Consider the following 20,064-nt stretch of genomic DNA (forward strand, 5'->3'; position numbering starts at 1 on the left):
TTCGCGACTGTTCCTCCTCTTCCCAGCATGGCCGCTCCTACAACATCAGCGGATCTCCTTCCTTCCCAGATGACTCTTGAGCACCCTCACGTGCCTGAAATCTTCCGTGGGGAAGCGTATGAGGATGTCGAGGACTGGCTCGAACAGTTCGAACGGGTCGCCGTGGTGAATCACTGGAGCGAACAACAGAAGATATCACGGGCCTATTTCGCGATGGAAAATAGCGCTCGCACATGGTACGAGCACCGGGAGCCTACTATCCAAACTTGGGCCAATTTCCGCCACAAGCTCCTCGAAACATTCCAGAGCTCGGATCGGCGGGATCACGCGCAGCAACTGATTGAAGCCCGCGTGCAAAAAGCCAACGAAACCTTTGCCATGTTCGCAGAGGACATGACTCGACTGTTTCGCCGAGCTGACCCTGACATGCCCGAGTCGAAGAAGGTGCGTCATCTGATGCGGGGTGTCAAGGAACCGCTGTTCGCGGGCCTCCCCAGTCGAAAAATCCACCAGGCCGTGTCTGGCGTATTTTTCCCGTTTCCACCAGAGCGGGAATTCAGACACGGTTTCTGGCGGGTGTCCCGGGTCTGGTGTATACGACCGGTTTTTGGTGTGAACCGGGCTGGTGTGTTTTGGCAAGAACCGGACTGGCGTGTTTTGTTGGGGCCCGGACTGGCGTGTTTTGGCAAGAACCGGGCTGGTGTGTTTTTGCACGACGGGTCCAGGTGTAATTGCCTTTCCTTAAATGCATTGTGAATGAAAACATGCATGTTTACATGGCCACGGGCGAAAACATAAGCCTTACACAGTAGTTTGAAGATGAAAATGACTTCTCTGTTTATTTTTTCTGCCCTCGCCTCAACTTGGTTGTCTTCTGGGACAGCCAAAAGCCTGGTGTTCTGGGCGGCCTGTTTCGCTTCCTTTTCCGAAAGGCTTTGGGCAGCACAGTAGTGCCTGGAAGAGACTGCAAGAACAATTCATTACAGGGTTTCCCTAATTTGATGATTTCAGTTCACTATGGTTGTTGCAGATTTGTGCTCCGCCTTTTTAGGCAAAGAAAAATGACGGAACACAGATCCATTTTCGTTCATTGAGAAATGCCTATCAATGAACTACGGTAGCTGATTAAGACCCACTTAGGTAACACTAGCAGAAAATATACGTTTGCTACGTGCTCTTCATACGTCTGCTGCGCGCTCTTCAGTAAATAACCTGCTACGTGCTCGTCATACAGCCTAACATACAAACTGAGGAGCTAATTTTTAAATGTAGGACTACCATTGCAACAAATTTTCACCATGATTCCTTACAAAGCTGGAATGCTCAGGTTGAATGCTTTTATTGAACTTCGGGAAGGCTCGCACACCACAAATGTCGGTACTATGATGGATAATACCACAGTTCAGGTTTTCCTTCCTCAAAAAACTCCGGACAAAGAAGAACATGCAACAGATGCCATCAAGATTTCAACTATATCAAATTATTTTAATGTGCAGATACTTGCAAAAGCAAGCAGACAACCTTCACGGATTCGCACAAGCACAAGGAGACAAGGAAGAGATACGCAACGACGAGCGCAATCTAACAACTGGTTTATTTTTTCAAAAACCTTCACTTGACACCCCTCCGATCTGCGCGATCTGGCCTAAAAAACTCGTCAAAAGCGCACATGGCACAGCTCGTAATCACATGCCTTATCATACAGATGGCAACAGCAAGATTTCTTTCTCAAGCAAAGCAACAGAAAGGTGGCTAACACATTTTTCTTTTTGCTTGTCAATCTAAAAGGCCTCCACTATCTTCCCCAAAGTCTGATTGCGTTGCTTGTATTCAATGGTGGTGCTACTAAACAAGGCGTGCATGCGCACTCATTGCAATGCAACGCTAAACGTGTGTTAGGGCGACCTTTCAGACTCTACATATGTTCCCTTAGCCTCGTGTTTATACATCTGCCAGTCTGCCCAACGTACACATGAGCACACGTCAAAGCAATATTGTACACTACATTGTTTGCACATTGAACAAACTGGTGCTTGTGTTTATCCTGTACAGTTTTCAGTTTCTCACATTTCTGGTCAACCTCCGATTTTGTTCTTGGCCAAAAACACCCACCACCTTAACTTTGTAATTTCCAGCTACCTTTTTTATTCTGTGAGATAGCCCGTGTACGTAAGGAATCACTACTAAGTTTGTTAAATGTGTACCAAGAAGCAGCAGTTTGTTAAATGTGTAAACAATGTAGTGTACAATATTCCTTTGACGTGTGGTCATGTGTACGTAGGGCAGACTGGCAGATGTATAAACACAAGGCTAAGGGAAGATATGTCGAGTCTGAAAGGCTGCCGTAACACATATTTAGCGCTGCATTGCAATGAGTGCGCATGCACCCCTTGTTTTAGTAGCACCATCATTGAATACAGGCATCGCAATCAAACTTCAAGGAAGAAAGTGGAGGCCTTTTACATAGACAAGCAAAAAGAAAAGTGTGTTAGCCACCCCTCTGTTGCCTTGCTTGAGAAAGAAATTTTGCTGTCGTCATATGTACGTTAAGGCATGTGCGCTTTTGACGAGTTTTTTTACTAGATCGCACTGATCGGAGGGTCGTTAAGTGAAGATTTGCGAAAAAATAAACCAGTTGTTAGATTGCGCTAGTCGTTGTGTATCTCTTTGTCTCCGTGTGCTTGTGCGAATCCGTGAAGATGAATATGTTCCAACTGGGCCAACTTGCAGTATTGCTTGAAGTAGACAAGCATTTCAGCATTTCAACCATTAGGCATGTACATTCTGTGACTAGAAATATAACTTGCAGCTGTGCTCAGAAATAGGGCACTGAAGTCGCCGAACTGGTACCAGGTTATAAAACGACATGCATGCATGACAGAAAACATGCACGCTACTGAAATGCACAAGCTTTCTCGCTGACCTCTCTATGCTCCCACTTTATGTGGGGAATGGCCGATGTGCAGGCTTCTGGCCGCCTGCTACTGCAAAACGGTTCGTTCCCGTGAAGCTCCTATGTGCGTGGGCATCTGTCCACCATATTGCGATGGTGGACCGCTGAACCAAATGGAAGTCCTTTCTCGAGGCGGTCCTTGATAGCGTCCCACCGTTAGGCAGGTCAACCTGCACAGATACAAACAAAAAATTATTTCTTTAGCAAACAGCACTGTTTAATTCATCCCAACGACAATAACAACGAGCTAAATTTCAAAAGTCTGAACTACACATTGAACTGAAACACATACAGAGAACCCTGCTGATACATTTTTGAAGGGACTGAAGGATGTAATGGGATTCCCAATATATTGGACCCTATGGAAGCTATGCTGGGACCAGCGGTAGACGATGTACCAGCCAGGAAAACGCAGCGAGGAACATAACAGTGGGGCTCTACCGTGCCAAGTGCAAGCTTGAAAATAATATTGAAACTACCTCTATGTCAACATGGAAGTAGTAAATGATAACAGTGCAGCATTAGCCACATTATTATTATTTAGAAATAACAGAGAGCGGAGTTAATTGGTAAGTATTCATTCTAAAAAGACAGAACAGTTACTTCCATGTAGACCCCCACGCGTGCCAGATTGATAGGTTCGCCTGTTGCATGAGCATGCGCAGATAAGTTTTCGTGCCTTCTTTCTTTTCCGCCGTTGCGCGTCTCTTCAGTTGTTAGTCGGCGTTTGTGGTGTCCTGACTTCTTTCTTGTGTCCGTCTTTGCAAGCCGTCTTTTTAGAATGAATTATTATTTGTTATCCTAAATTGTATAATTTTCTAAGTTTCACTTGCATTAGCCACATAGTTATTTATTGCCCTAAATCGTATAATTTCTTAAGTTTCACTTGCATATTCTCCCAGGTTTCAGCTCTATTATAATTGACCAGTTAATAATGCCTTGCGAGGTACACCTTAGTTTATCACACTGCACATTTCAGTGTTTGGTGAACACTGAATGCAACATACATATTAGTCAACAGTCAAAATAAGCAGTCCCATTATGTATATATATTCTCAGATTTTTGTGCTTCAAGTGCTGTGAGAAAATTATTATGAAAATGGCTTGTGCAATTGAAAGTTGTCAAAGAGCGCATAAATGATAAAAACTGCAAAGTGATGCACTCAGTATCGTTAAAGGCCTCGCCATTTCTTAGCCAGCTTTTAAACAGGAAAAAAATGCTTTTCTTTTGCTAAGAAGTGAGAATGGGCTCTCAGAATTGCTATCTATAAAAGTAATTGGGAAAGAGTTAAAGTTTGAAAAACACAAGCACAGCTTTCATAATTGGCAAAATACATGAAAGAAAACATGATGGACTGTGTTCACTGGCCCAGCAAGGGATTTACAGGGGTTGCTTGAAGGTTCTAAGGCCACCACCTGAAAACTTTTGATGCCTGTTGTATGTACTGACTGCGCGTCTTCAAAATTGAGCAATGACCGTCTACGAATGCGTAAATAGTATCATCTCTTCTGGCAAACAGTAGCTTCATTCTTATTCGGTACCCATTGCCGGCATGCATTCACAAAGAGTAATCACTATAATGAGCGCGTCAACAGCAACAATGCGGTTTGTCTGCATCGGTTGCGGCGAGCAGTATTTTCATTTCGACTCCTTGTAACCTTCACGCTATGTCACAAGCGTGGCAGAAGCTCCTGTGGATTAAGAAATATTTCAGGGTGCCGTGCTGCAGCTGCACTTTGAATGTGCCCTCACACACACAATGCCCTCATTCCAGCAAGTGCTGATCAGTTACCGAATGAGTATCAAAGCCTCCGCACAGATTTTAAGCTACAATTCAGCATTGTATCGCTTCATGACCACGGTGAATGATGACTACAGTGGCAACACAATCTAGCTTGTGTTGACCCAGATCGCCGCACGCACTGTGAATGCAGTAGCTCACATGTTCCTTTTGAATAGAAAGATAAGCCATCCTCGAAAAGTAAGTTCAGCTTCTGAAAGCTGAAGTATACCTTTCGGTAAAGGCTGGGCACAGATTATCAGCATAACTCATGCAGCACTAGCGAGCAAAGGTAACTACCAGCACCTCTTACAATTTTTTTGCATTGTTGTCGCTGTTACCACAGCAGCATTATTTTTTAGGTTTTTGTCGAGACAACGTGATTATCAAGCCACATGCAGACTGACTGTGCAAGAACTGGCAATTAACATACTCTGCACCCACACATTCATTGTTGCTTGGTTAGGTAAGCTGAAACTCGGCACAAGACTAGTTATTGCAAAAGAAACAAGATGCAAACACATCCTATGCCTTCGCACGCAGCTATTTACCGACTAGCTCAAGTCCACATCTTGTTACTAGCTCAAAGAAAACAAGCAACAGCGCGAACCACAACACAAAAGCATAGATATGGACATAGCACTGACACACTTGCACTGTAAACGTAGTCCGAACAGAACAGCGCTTAGTTCATCTCTGTCCTGTCATCCTGTGGTTCATGCTGTTTCTCATTTCTTATGGACATGTACAGACTGGCCCAAATAAGCACTCTTGTTACTAGTTATTATCATGATAGGCTACGCACCTATAATACTCCTTGTGGATCCTTGATTATCTTAGCTGTTCATCCTTGCTGAACGAACACTGCGACATGTCAGCATCAGAGGCAGAAGGCAGTGTGACTGCTAAGGCTGCAGGACCAGAAGAGGCAGCACATTTAGTTGGTGTGGCTGCAGGATATGAGGTGGCAGCAGAGTCAGTAGCAGGCGCAGTTGTTGCTGCCGTAGCAACACTGTGCTGAACCTGTTCATGGAGTAAAATCAACAAATGCTAAACTGTTAGAATTCAGGCTCCACCGTTTAGTAAGTTAGAAAAGTTATTATTGTACCTGTAAATGTAAGAGCGCAAAGAAAATATTTTGCAACGTCAGCAACTGTTCAGAAAATGATGCCAATGTTTGCTCAGTGTTGCACCTATGTTCCAAACATTTGTTAAGATTCCGTAGGTGCCATGGATACACATGCTCTTGCTAGACTGAGGCAAGTGAGATAAAAAAAAGCACGACAGTGAGCTTTGAATGAATTCAACCACCTCTACATCAAATTTATATTCAATAGCTTTGCACTGTGCCGCATACTGTTAAAGATGACCACTTTGGCAGAGACATTACAGCATAGACCGCTTGTGACATAAGTGGTCGGAGCAGCGAATATGCACATCATTAGTGGTACTGAACTGTAACCAAAAGAAAATTTTACCACAGCTGCACACACGCACCACTTCAAGACCAAGCTGCTGCATTACTGTGAAAGCATGCAATAGGATAGGATGTCTGCACCCATTTATATATGTTACTGTTCGAGGACCCATGGCACCTACAAATGAACACAGAAAAAAATAGCGCTGTTATGATACAGGAAGACCACTGAATGAATTTTTCACAGCTGCTCAATAGACCTTTTCAAGCAATCCCAGCATGCCTCGCAGGCACTATGGGAAATGTGTGCAAGCGCCGAGCAAGTCGGCTGTTTGGTCGCCCGCTGCTCATTGGCGCCGTGGGAGCATGACTCGAAAAGAACGTACAACCGCATTCTTAAATCATAAATACTGCATATATCTGAACAACCCTGCATGTATCTCTACACATGGAATGTCAGCGCAGGTATTACCATGTGGATGCATATCAGATGTAGCAGTTTAGTGGCATAGTACGAGGGTACAGCACGACGGTATCGGCATGCATTATTGTGTTGTATACGACGTACTATCATGAGCAGCATGTGCCGGAACACTGAATTCACATTTATTCAACGGTTACTTTTTATGTACTGATATGAACGTGACGTATTGAATTGCAAGAGATACCTTTCCAGTGGAGCATTTGGTGTTATGAACACTCTTGTGCTTGCCAATTGCGCTTAGCCACTATGGCCTTTAAAAGCAATAGACCTTTTTCAAGCACACGAGCGCCACCAACTGACGCGCAAGCGCTTATGGGAAAAGTGTGTATGCCGCAGCAGCCGCCGCGACGAGCGCACGGGCCTCGTGCTGTAGCTTTCTGCTTGCGCCATGCCAGGACTTCGACACAGTGAATTTGGTAAGGTGCAACATGTTACTGTGCGCAATTCAATAACGCACTTCAGTGTTTAGTTGCGACGGCCTCCCGACGATTTCCATCTGTCCCACTGCTGGACCAGCTGAGCGGCTCAAGAGCGTCACCTAGGTTTTATTTATTTTTTTGGCGCCAGTGCGCCTTACGGCATAAATGAAAAAAAAATACAACTTGGTTGCCCATGAAGTGCAGGAGCGGTCTATGATTCACAGATGCATTTGTAATCAACGTCCATCGACACTGTAGACGAGTACAGTGTGAGGTTCTGATATTTAAAGAGTGCACTAGAAAGTGTAATCGGCATTTGGGAAAATGAGATACATTCACTGCGTCGCTCGCACCATATATGTAACGAACGTTAAGTGCCTACTAACCTTCGTTGGTACTATAACTACAGGCTGGAATAATACTTGGAGCGAAAAAAGAAAGCAGTACACACCTCCAATCTCATTTGGTGAAGGCTCTAATGATGGGAATAACTATTCATCCCACAATGGAAGGCTCGAACAGGCCGTGTCATCCAGAAACGCCTCCTTAGTAGTCTCCTTTGCAACGAAGTGGCAAGTGGCCTGCATGGGTATTCAGAAAATGACTTAGCTCTGTTCCCACACAGTTTCTGCAAAGCAACCTAATTTATTAGGATTTTCTTATTAATATCTGTTTACTATCTCACCCTACAAACAATGCTTAAAAACACTTGGAGAGCGCTTGACCTTCGCCTTCAAGTCTTGGGTGCCACAGCGTAATCAGGCAGTGTTCGCATCGCGCTCTCGTTCCCTAACCAGGATTCGGTTCTTGGCGGACACCTCAACCATGCCACTTTCAATGAACTCTGAAATTAATATGAGGTTTCAGTAGTCAAATGTACTTTAAAGAATCATTCAGCATGGCAACAACACAGCCTCAAAGTGGCATGGCACCTGCTGTGAAAGCCCTCAAACCTTTCTCAACTGGGATGCGCCACTGTGATCTTAATGTTTCGTAAAATTTGGCAATGGTGACAGCATCTGAAAATTAGGTGTCCATGATCAATGACACAAGAAGCACATGAAGGGGGGTGGTGTCAAGACATGGAGAAGCTTGCACACTTCAGCTGGCAACACTTCACTAGTAGACGATAACTGCTAATTAAAAAATACTTAAAAGTTTGTAATTCACATGGATGAAATATTGTGTGAGTGGCACAGGTTTTCCTTATTTTTGCCATTCTTGGCTGGCGCCATCCACATGGGTCCAGATACAGAAGACAAAACATCACTCCATGCTTCCCATTCATGGCGCACAAATGTGACTGATTTTGAAGAAAAGCAATCCTGTTGTGCAGGACATGAAAGGCATCAAGTTGTGAAGGCGAATGCAAGACGTTATGAGACTGCCAGGCATGTGCCAAAGTGCATTTTAGAGCCCTGTGAAAAAGAGGGCACCTGGTGTCACGACATGTAATTGCGCTAGCACATACCTTTATGCTCATGTGTTTCCATGTCTTTTTACGCTTGTGTGCAAAGTGTTTGTCCTTACTTAAAATCTAAGGAAGCTGCAGGAAACTGCTGAGAAAATGTATATGTGAAGCAAGGCCCTACTGCCACGTTCATGTACACACAGTTTACGGTTAAAATGCCAAATATTTGCTGGGTCAATTCACTAAGCACATAGGAGGCACAGACAACATGGCAAGCAGACATTGAGCTGACGACATGGCATAAATTAATGCATATTTAGGAAGATTTGGTATTTCTGTCCGCAAATGAATCCTGCGGCTTCCCCAGTGCAGCAAGAAACTATTGACATAGAGTACAGTATTCCAGATGCTACACATAATATGAGTTATGTAAGAACCAAGGATGCTAGGGCGCTGTATCTGAAAAGCTTTCGAAGCAAAAGAAGATATACAGCTTTCCCATTACCTCACCTTCTGTTGCGGTTTCTGCACTCTTTGTGTTGACATGGAAGTCGGCAGCGTGAAGGAATCCCGTGTGGCCGGCACCGTACATTTGAAACAAAAAGAGATGCCGACCAGACCAAACAAACGTTTATCATGTTTTGGCTTTGAGCATGGAAGCCTTGTTGACAATGAATGCATCAGCAGAGGCGGTTCATTTGAATAGGTTTGAGAAATTGCTGCAAAGACCTCGCATTGATCACGTTTAGATTTCTGTTGTTAAGGTTATCCCGTACCTTGGCCATGCCTCTTTTAGAAGTGGTCTGCATGATAAACGATTCCATACGTAGCCAAGATGCTGTCACTTTTTCTGCTGTGACGATTCTTGCGTTGGTCCAATCAATCTTGTAGTCATTCATCATGGCGTGTTCTGCTGAAGCTTTGTTGCGAATGCTTGTATTATTTACATCACAGGCATACTGTTGCATACGCTTCTTGCAGTTTCCTGACTCAGATGTGAACACCCTTGCAGTCTGCTCAAGGTACCTAGTAAAACTACACTGGGGAAACGCTCCCTGGGCAGGTGATCCTTCACTCTCATAAGTTGATGGCACGAACTTTCGGGTGGAATCTGTGCCACATACATGTCATACTCACGTAGGACATGTGCCAAACATTCGTTTGTTCAAGAAATATACGGTACGGGGGCTTGCTTCGTAGAGGAGGGGGCCAGCAGGAAGCAGGCACGTACGTGTGTACCCGTCATGACAGTTGACAGTCTATCGCACTGGTAAAGTGCCTAAGGTATCCACAATGAGCGAGGTCATCCCGTACCTTTGCCATGCCTGCATCATGTGGCTTTGAGCCCAATCTTTTGGCACGCTGTAGCAGCGTGCTGACAACAGCCCTCTTGTTGAAAGCGGAGTGCACAGAGGTGAAATTCAGCTGTCATGACAATGACACCTTGACGCACCTCCTCCCTGCTGGCCCCCGCGTCTACGAAGCGAGCCCCTGTAACGCATATTTCTGCAACAAGCGAATGTTTGGCACATGTCCGACGTGAGTATGACATGTATGTGGCACACATTTCACCAAAAAAGATGCGCCATCAACTTGTAAGAGTGAAGGACTGCCTGCCCAGGGAGCAATTCCCCAGTGTAGTTTACTAGATACCTTGGCAGACTGCAAGAGTGTTACATCGGAGAGTCAGGAAACTACAAGAAGCGTCTGCAGCAGCACGCTCGTGACAAAAAATAAGAGCGTCCACAACAACGCTTTAGCTGAACACGCCGTGATGAATGACCACAAGATTGATTGGACCAACGCAAAAATCGTCACAATAGAAAACATGGCAGCATCTCGGTGACGTACAGAATCACTTATCATACAGACCATTTGCAAGAGAGTTAATCTTAACGACGGAAATCGAAACCCCATCTACGCACAGCCTTTGCAGTGATTACTCAAGCCCATTTAAACGAAGCACTTCTGGTGATGCATTCATTATGATCAAGGCTTGCGTGCTGAAAGCCGAGACGTCATAAATGTTTGTTTGGGCTGGTCGGCGTATCTTTTTTTTTTGTTCCGTATGCATTGAAACATTGGTCCATTTCTTGTTTAGACTGTGAATAAAAGTGACACGTCATAATCGATAAATAAGTCAGTTGACAATACAAGCCAACACAGTCACACAAAACTATGCAAACATGCAATGGGTACCAAGCACTATGTTACAATTGTGACAGAAAAATAAACAATTTTGTTCATACACTTATGATTCCAACTAGCAGTAGTGCAATATTACAATTAAGTCACACTTATAAGAAAGTAATTATGATGATTAGCACACATTTGCATAAATACATGTGGGAAAGCTTCCACCAGGACCACCGTCAAGCTATGTCCTGAAGACCAATCTAAAAGCACTGAGCAAGGCCTCACAGCAATACAACCAGCATCATGAAGAATACACGAATTCAAGAGCACGACCTCTGGTTAGTGAAGATGGGTGTAATGCCATGTTGACAAAGATTTCGCTAAAAAAATGTATAAGCTGGTAAGCTCCGAGCTTCGCAGGCCGCACGCTTGTTTCGACCTCTTCCTGAAGCCTGAGCACTATGCTGCAGCGCATAAGAGAGCATCACTTGCTCGCACCCGTCTAGATCCATGCATTTCGAAAATACCACGCGGCAAAGAACTGCGGTAGTCACCTGTATGCTATCACAGATTCACATCGTGGATTTTAAAAAAATCTGTGCAAATCACGGTTCCACGGTAGCAATTAACGTTAAATCTATAATATTGCCCTAACTCAGGATTTCAACACTGTGCAAGGCATAGCATTCGCTGGTACACACTCACGCGGCGACGGCAGCTCGGCGTAAAGTAATACATACTACAGAATAGTAAATAGGCTTCATGTAGATAGCCGTCGGCCAGCGCTGGGACATGAGATGGAGTTATAACGGCGTGGTTCAGCACAAAGGCGAGTGTGGGGGGAAAAAGTTGAACATGCGCAGCCAGATTGAAGTTTAAGCTCTTCTTCGACTCCGCACGTGCAAGAAGAGATTTTAAACATACGCACAGAATGTGTGCCCCATGTAATGAAGAATTTTACATCACCTGTCATATGCAGAAGCACGGTGTCGTAGAGCCGACTTTGGTCTTCTCATCGCCGCTCCCAGTAAGCACTGAAGACATCCCCAGGGGTGAAGTCGTCAACGTCCTTGCAGTTAAACCACCGCACGGCACGCTCTTCGCACTTATAACCTTTTTGTTCTTGTGAAAGTGGTATCTTACGTAGACGAAACACTGCGTCGCACTAACTTTTCACAAGCGGGCGATCGTTCACGCACGGAAAATCCTCGACGGAATAAAAAAAAAAAAACAATGCCAGTGTTGCTAGCAGTGGCGTCAAAATGAATGTTTTGCCGCTAACTAAAGGCGTAGTGGCATGATATCTTCTTCAACCATTAACTTTGTTGCTTTAGTTGAACGTTTAGGAGCTCTAATTCACAAATAAAGTGATCACAAACCTCAAATCGCTGCTAATAATTTATTATATTATCACAACTTTTATACTACCAGTCCCGGTTTCGATCGAAACCGAAACTGTTTCTATAAAACATGCTATATCAACGGCGTTCTGAGTATAGTGTAGTTCTGAGGATTGTCGCTATTTTTTCAAGTGTTTATAGCTAGAGTGCGTTCTCAACGTAATAAATCAGTGGTCGGAAATGTCATGTCAGCGTCCCATTCATATGCGATGCAATGAAACAATGTATCGCGTCTTGAGTACGGTTGCAGCTACAGTGTACTGCTGCAGCAGTCTTCCGCTTGATTTTCTTTTAAAAAGTAAAGTTACGGTTCCTTCGGAGAAGTCATGTTAATCTTGACGCAATGTTTCAAAGCTAGAAACGAAAACACTAAAAAAAAAAGCTACATTTCGCGGTTTCGAACCCACGACGTTCAACACCTGAACTGCCGCGCTAACCGACTTCGCCACCAAAGCATCTCGGTGGTGGGGTTTAACAACGGCGTGTGTACGACGTGGTGAATTACAATGTGATGATTGTAGATCGTAGTTCTTTCACTACAGCGCAGCTGTTGAAGTGACGACCCTGGGCCCTGGGCCCTGGGCCCCCGCGCACCCATGGCCCCGTCGTGGTGGTCGGTCCCTCCTCAGAAACGGCGCTTTCGGTTCTATTTAGAACCGACTACATCGTCAAAGTTCCCCTACAGATTGTGTGGAGCCAGAAGAAAGAATCGTCTGCTGCTCTAGATGCTTCACAGGTAAGTTGTGATATCTTGAAATGACTCTCAGAGCCCGGCGTTATCAATATCAATTCGCACATGCAGCCGCTCTGTTCGTGCTTATCTGAGGCAAGAGCTTCTTTCGCTGTAAATGACTGATATCACAGCTTTCCACCGCGGGGCGATGCAATCCTCGTTTAACTTTGTAACTGTTTCACATCGAAGTAAAAGCGGGGCGCGCGGTGCCAGCAGTGTTTTTAGCAGTGTTTTACCCATAACTTCGAAATGACGGGGGGGGGGAGGAGGAGGAGGAGGAGGTTGCTAAGACAACACGGGGGCGGGGTGGTAGGTGTCGGTATATGTAAGAGGGGAGGGAGTGGTTGGGTTGGTGGGGAACAATGCTTAGGGGGCTGTCAGTAGGTATACTAAATATGCATTCAAAACTACGTATAAACAGTTGATTGAATCGTTTAAACAAAAGTGACAGACACATTTGTGCCTTTATGAGGATTTATATTGTTGAACTTTCGGTGACATGAAAATGAAAATAAAGATCCACAGTGCCACACTATCTGTTCCAGAAAAGCCTCAAACCCTCAACGGTCGTTCAAAACTGCCATGTAGCAGCAGCGTGACAAGTGCACTGAGTCGATAGAGTTGTGGCTTTTTGACGGCCATCGACTGCATGGCCTTTCAAAAGTGCCCGAGTGGAAGAGTTATTTATGAACAGCAAATCTAGGACCTAAATGTTGTCAAGGTGCGTTAGGAATGTCCCATGTACTTGCAGTTTGTGACAAAAGAAATGAGGCACACATTTCCACGAAGAAAATCAGTTACTGCCTGTCTTCATAAAACATTAACGCACTAGTGCTATGCAGAGGCTACAATACAAACCGCATTGCATCCACATTGAGTAAATGTACCTCATTCAATGAAATGAATGAAGTAGTGCTTGGTAGTGCAAGCAGAGACAGGAAGAAAGATTCCTGGCCTGTATTGTTTCAGTTTGGGCTACTGTGTACATCTTCACATCCATAAAGCTATCCCATTTACAAATCCCGTTTCAACCATTTGATTTAGTCTTGCCTGTTATTAAAAATGCTGAGCTGCTGTCGAAAGGACGGTGGTAATGAGATTAAACTGGAGCGGATAAGATTCATTTTACGCTTTTCTTGCCAGAACCATGAATGATTCCTATGACTTATCCAGTATTGCAGCATCTGTGATCTCTTTATGCTTGCACCACTTTGCTGTAAGCATTGCCAGTTTCATACCTCTCGTCATATTGCGAGTGCTAGAAGCCTAAATTCCATTGGTGCTACTTGGCATGTCACAGTGACAAGCAACGAAATGGATGGTCGCATGACCAGATCACTCATTTCTCTTGCTAGATTGCTCAATTGGAGAAATCTATAATACGTCCCTCATTGCCCAGAATTTCTGAGAAACCAGTCAGTAGCACCAAGCTGGAATAGTACATCAGTAACATACTACTGGTTGTCACACGGAAGGAGCGAACGGGTAAAAAAAACAAATATGCTTAAATTGCTAGAGCACATGTCATGCCAGCATTGGTGCATATTTGCTGCCTTCATACTAGCAGCATTGAACAGCTGTCACTCTCGTGCGATTCAACTTCTAGGCGAGAGCTAACTCTATCGTGTCGCTTATTGCTTTTTTCACAAAATTGCTTATGTGGCTTTTATACTTGATTTACGAACATGAATTCATAACTCCTGAATATCGTCTCACTTCTGTTTTGTCTCTCTCTTTTCTATGCAGGCAAGTTCAGATGAGCTTACTGAGGACAATGTCGGGCTCGAAGATGAACCATATCTGCAGGATGAATTTCCTATAACAGTCAGCAAGGTCCATGGTAATTCGGAATGTAGTCAAGAGGTTCCTGAGGATGTTGAAGTCGACAACCCAGATGCTGACCTCTCTGATTGTGTGGCAAGAAATTCAGCAGTAATGCTTCCTGGCCTCTCTGTAAGTAGATTGCAAGATTGTGCTTGTGTGAGTCGTAATTCAATAAAAATGTGCTTACTGGATTACAACCACTGATAGCTCATATTTGAAGGTGCGAGATCAGAAGGTTCCTTGTAAAGCACCAATTATGTGAGATATTGGTGATGGAGTACTGACTCAGATTTTAGAAGTTTTTTGTATTCTTGCGCTTAATAAAATCGGTGTCAAGAACACTAACAAGTTTATTGGGGTTGCTCGGAATGCAATTAGTACATTTTCAATGCCACTTCCTTAAAAAAACATTTGTGGTGTTCATATCGAGCTGGTGGTTATGTGTAAACACAGTGTGACGTAGGTCTAAGTCACGTGAGGACAGCAACACTTGATGTTCTTGCAGCCCTCTGTAGTTTCAGAAAGGGCCTTTTGGAAGGCAACCGAATGAGAATTGTGGCTTTTGCATTACAGCATCCCATGTCTCGATGACATTCTGCCATCAAGATACATCAGGCATTTCATGCCGCTTTCTAAAAGCCTCTTCATGCTGCTCAAGGAAACTGTCGAGGAGTCTGAGGCATTTATTGCTCAGAGATTGTTAAAGAGGTTTGTTCAAGAGGTTTCCATACTGTATGGTGCAGCCGCTCAGACCATATTATTGTTATGCCAGGAAATTATCTGTCAGCAGTATTTTTTACCCTTCATGTACAGAATCGAGCATCCACCAGCACATGTAGGGCAGTGTTTGCTTCATGAAAGCAGCATGGCTTCACCGTGTATTCTTGTAAATCGAGGGGGAACATTCATTGTAGCGAAAATGCCGAATCTTTTCGAAGGTGACTAAAAGATGTGTGCCATATTCTTCTAGTGTACGAGACGTGTTTCTTCAAAAGTTCATATGATGCACCTTGTCCAACAGTTGATATGATAGGTTAGAATGTACAGTTTTCCTTTTCTTTCTTTCATCGGTGAGCATGTGATAGTAAGGCAGAGAATATTGCAGAAATATTTGTCGTTTAACCTTGATCTGACACCCGAATGTAACTACTCTGATTGACGATATAGACTCATACAGGATTTTTAAAAGGAAGATCCAGTCACACTTACTATCTACCATAGGCGTGCGCAGGGTTCCCCTTCAGGGGGGTGAAGGTTCGTCGCAGCACCCCCCTCCCAATTATGTCAATGTATGGCACTGACATTGCCCCCCCCCGATTGGCAGCGCCCCCCTGCCTATTATGTCAATGTATGGGGCTGACTTTGCACCCCCCCCCTCTTAGGTGAATAGGGGGGGCAGCCTGCCCTCCTGTGCGCACACTTATGCTATCTACATAAACATATTCACCATCATCATAATCATTGTTTTGTATTCTCTAAAGTATTTGTTTTCTTTGTTTTTTTAATTTCTGAAACCTTATGCATTGAAATATTACATTTCGTCATGTAATGTCACATTCATGTTTGTTTATTTTCTCAAACTTTGTTTCATTTGTTGGTCACATATATGCCTTACTGATGTCATTGCCTGGGCCAACTCACTCATCTATTTGTTTTCTTATACACATGTGACCTGCACGTAGCAACTAATTTATGCTTATTTCATTATTGACTGTTAATTTTTTACACCGAGCATTTTGTCATTTTGGTGGGATTTTAGGCTTTCAGGGGGCAGGCGCCTTGTCAGGCTTTTATAGCTTTTCGACGGTCCCCTAGGCAAATTGTACCTTTCTTTGTTTTGCTTTTTTCCCGAAATAAACCTCAACTTCACCTTGCTTGTCTAACCGCCTTGTCGTATGACATTTGTAGTATTGGCATTTTGCAGGAAAAATATGCATATGCAGAAAACAAACTACAGTTGCAACCGTTCCTTAACAACAAACATGTGAAACATTCTTTTGATGCTATTTGCTGATGCTATTTCTGCCTAGCTGTCAGTGAACTTATATTTCTGTGCTTGGTTGCCACATTGAGAAGTGATATGTCCGATACTGGCAGCTGGCTTGTTGCGCCCTTCCTTCTTTGGGGGCTACCCTTTTAAGGACAGAGGCCATAAGAACAATATCTCATAATTTTTAGTGGGTTTACAAGCTGGTTTTTGGCTTTCCATTTCAAATGTGCTTTTCATTTCCAATGTTCCTATGCGAGTACAGCATAATTTCAAAATTTTATAGCAGATATAATCAAGCACTTTATGGCACAACGTTCTGGGATTGCTGGAATTTTCAAACGTATAGCCCTGTTACTTTGATTATTTTGCATTCTTTTTTTATTGGACGTTGATGTACATGCATGTATGCCTACTGCAGTTCACCATGTCTATATAGTGCAATTAGAAGTACAAAAACTTGTTCTGTGCAGATGTGTTGAATAAATGCAAATGTGACATCGCTTTCTCGCTTTCTTTGTCTTTTTATGGGTTCCCCATCAACTACTGTCAGCTTTGCAATGCATGAGTGTGCATGAAGTCTATGCAGTTCTCTTACCATGGTGTCTTGTACCGTGTACCGTGAGGTTTCTAATTTTGTGTGTGCATATATATATGTGTATATATATATATATATATATATATATATATATATATATATATATATATATATACATGAATATTTATTTAGGTAAATAGCTAGATGAATTAGTGAAAGGCATGCTAGAGATCTACAAGGTACTCAAAAAGCGTCTAACACAAATATTTTCTGTACTGCACGTATGCAGGCTTAAAGCTTACCTAATTTAACCTGTACACCAGTTGCGACATCAGAGCTCACAATTCCAGTTTGTCTGCACGGCACAGAACCGTATACAGTCGATCAGTGGCATCCTCTTGTGTATGGAATGGAACATATGTTTTGTTCTTTGCATAGATGGCAAGGTCTCCTGCTCTCTTTTTTAATATTACAATTTCACTTTGGTGCTAGTGTGATAGCAGGGCCGGTTGAAGATAATAGCATTGTCATACTGTTGATCGTTCATTGCGTTTAGTGAAATTTTATTTTAATAGGATAACGTTTACATGCGCAAGTTTGTGACTGCATACTTGATAATACTAAGTGCAAAAGGTTAGGTGAATGACTGCATTTCCCACCAGAACACACCACACTAGGTTTGCACTCCACTAGAACACGTCCCACCAGAACACACCACACTGGGTCTGCGTTCCCACCAGGACACACCACACTGGGTCGATTTTCACACCAGAGCACATCCCGCCAGAACACGTCCAACCAGAACACACCACGATGGGTCGGTTTTCCCACCAGAACACATCCCACCAGGCTGGTGTATCCACCAGAACACACCAGTGTGTTCTGGTGTTAACACCAAAACACACCAGAACACGCCAAGCACACTCTGGTGGGTTTTTCAACTGGGTCGTACGAAATCCGCCAACACTCGACGAATTTATAAAGGAGGCGACTGTAATTGAGCGGGCACTGCAGCAACAATGCCGCCACTTTGACCGCCTGCCCAACCACACCCCAATAAGTGCTGCGGCTCAGAACGCTGCCGTTGGCGAAACTTCCCTGCAACAAATGATCAGGGAGATACTGCGTGAGGAACTTCGGGCCCTCGGCGCTCCTTGTACCAAGCCGCCAGTTGCTTCTGTCGCTGAAATCGTGCGCCAGGAGTTGCGGCAAGCCTTTACATCGCCCTCGCTATGTCCTGAGTCGCGTCCGTTCAGCTATGCTGATGTGGTCCGTCGTCCTCCATCTTCACCTGAGGCAGCGCCCTTCCAGCCACCGCCCGCTCTCGTGCCTTGGTGGCAACGGGATTCTGCGAGACGACCACCAGTTCGCAGAACCGACTTGTGGCGCACAGCAACCGTCGACCCCTTTGCTTCCACAGCGGGGAACCAGGCAACATTTCCCGCTACTGCCATCATCGAGATGCTGCGTTTGTCAACTTTTCACGTCCAGCTTCTTTTTGCTTTGAAGACCGTCGGGCCCACAATGGTGACCGCTTGTCGACCGGCCAAGTACCTTCACCAAGTCGTCGTTGGCAATCTCCGTCACTGTGCGTCACACTTCCCCGAACCGCCAGAGCTACGCTGACGTTACCAGAGGCCGTTCCCCGAGCCCGCGCCGGGGAAAGTAACTGCTGCGACCTCCGGGGGCAAGGTTGCCAATCGTCGAGACGCCGAAAAGTCCCCCCCCCCCTACCGCCGCAAGAAGACGATATGACGACGACGACGAATACTAATGCTGACGATGTCGCACGCGCCGATCTCAGTGTTCTCATAGACGGACACCACGTGACAGCACTTGTCGACACAGGCGCTGACTTCTCGATTATGCGGCAAGAGCTCGCCAACCGCCTTGGCAAGGTCGAGACGCCGTGGACAGGGCCGCACATGAGAAGTGCTGGTGGTCAGCTAATGACTCCAACGGGTAAATGCACCGCTCGGCTCGTAATCGGCGATTCCAGCTTCGTCGCCACTTTTGTCCTTCTACCAGAATGTTGTAAGGAGCTCATTTTGGGCATGGATTTTCTGCGAGAGTACGACGCTGTCATCAACATTCCGGACCGTATGGTGACGTTTTCCGCACATCCGTATGTCGACACCACCACGACCACCACTGACGACCGACACGAACGTTTCCCAGTAGCCGACGATGTGACGCTCCCGCCGAGATCCTGCTGCCTTTTGTCTGTGTCATGCGAACGGCCGTGTCATAAGGATGTGATAGCGGAGCAAATAGCTACGCTATTGCTTACGCAAGGTGTTTCCGTCGCGAGAGGCGTTCTGGCACTAGCTGGTGGGCAGGCAGAAGTACTCCTCACCAACTTCGGCAACGAGCGCCATCACATCCAGAAGGGTACCGCGATTGCCTACTACGACGAGATTGACCAAACGAGGGATTGTTTCGCTTTGCGACCTCACGACGCGACCACGCCTGCCTCGACGCCTTTGTCCGTCGACGTCAGCTCTACTCTGTCACCCTCTGATAGGCAGCGCCTACTGGAACCGATACACCAGTTCGAAGATTGTTTTTCGTGTACATCAAAGGTGAGGCAAACACAACAGATAGAAGTTGGCGAAAAACATTGCGTTATTTAACGCATAAACTAGGTATAATGGGGTTCTATACTTGTTCGAACACACTTATAGGGAGGGACGTGTTTACAAACCAACCACAGTTTTTAAACTGCGACGGCATGTCACGGCGGGGCTGGTTTTTATGGGTGCGTGAAGTTTTATCAACGATGCTGCTTTTAAAAGTAACTGCATTTTGTACTTGATGTATAGGGTAAGGCGGCGCAAAATGCGACAAAAATTTGAAAATAGCGAATATCTTTTTTTTATTTCAGTCGTTGCCATAAAATGTCAACACAGGAACTTTCTTTTAGGTACACGGTATGTGCTACATAAATATGGCTATGTTGCGATGGTTCAAAGTATTATTTT

At 44.7% G+C, this 20,064-nt stretch overlaps 2 long non-coding RNA genes across 3 annotated transcripts; one reads left to right on the forward strand and one right to left on the reverse strand.

Annotated features, from left to right (window-relative positions):
- Positions 1 to 826: 826 nt before the first annotated feature.
- LOC119406113 (uncharacterized) lies at positions 827 to 9,112 on the reverse strand. Of its 2 annotated transcripts, XR_005186543.2 has the most exons (5): positions 8,976 to 9,112; positions 7,506 to 7,635; positions 5,540 to 5,757; positions 2,924 to 3,123; positions 827 to 964 (listed from the first exon to the last, which is right to left on the reverse strand). It is a non-coding gene; the product is annotated as an uncharacterized LOC119406113 (long non-coding RNA). The 2 variants fall into 2 exon arrangements; XR_007417583.1 differs by lacking the exon at positions 8,976 to 9,112 and having other exon boundaries at positions 7,506 to 7,792.
- A 3,363-nt stretch (positions 9,113 to 12,475) lies between these two features.
- On the forward strand, positions 12,476 to 15,365 carry LOC119406114 (uncharacterized). The gene is made up of 3 exons (XR_005186544.2): positions 12,476 to 12,737; positions 14,481 to 14,687; positions 15,132 to 15,365. It is a non-coding gene; the product is annotated as an uncharacterized LOC119406114 (long non-coding RNA).
- Positions 15,366 to 20,064: the final 4,699 nt, after the last annotated feature.

Source organism: Rhipicephalus sanguineus, chromosome 9 (assembly GCF_013339695.2).
Source record: "Rhipicephalus sanguineus isolate Rsan-2018 chromosome 9, BIME_Rsan_1.4, whole genome shotgun sequence".
Lineage (NCBI taxonomy): Eukaryota > Metazoa > Arthropoda > Arachnida > Ixodida > Ixodidae > Rhipicephalus > Rhipicephalus sanguineus.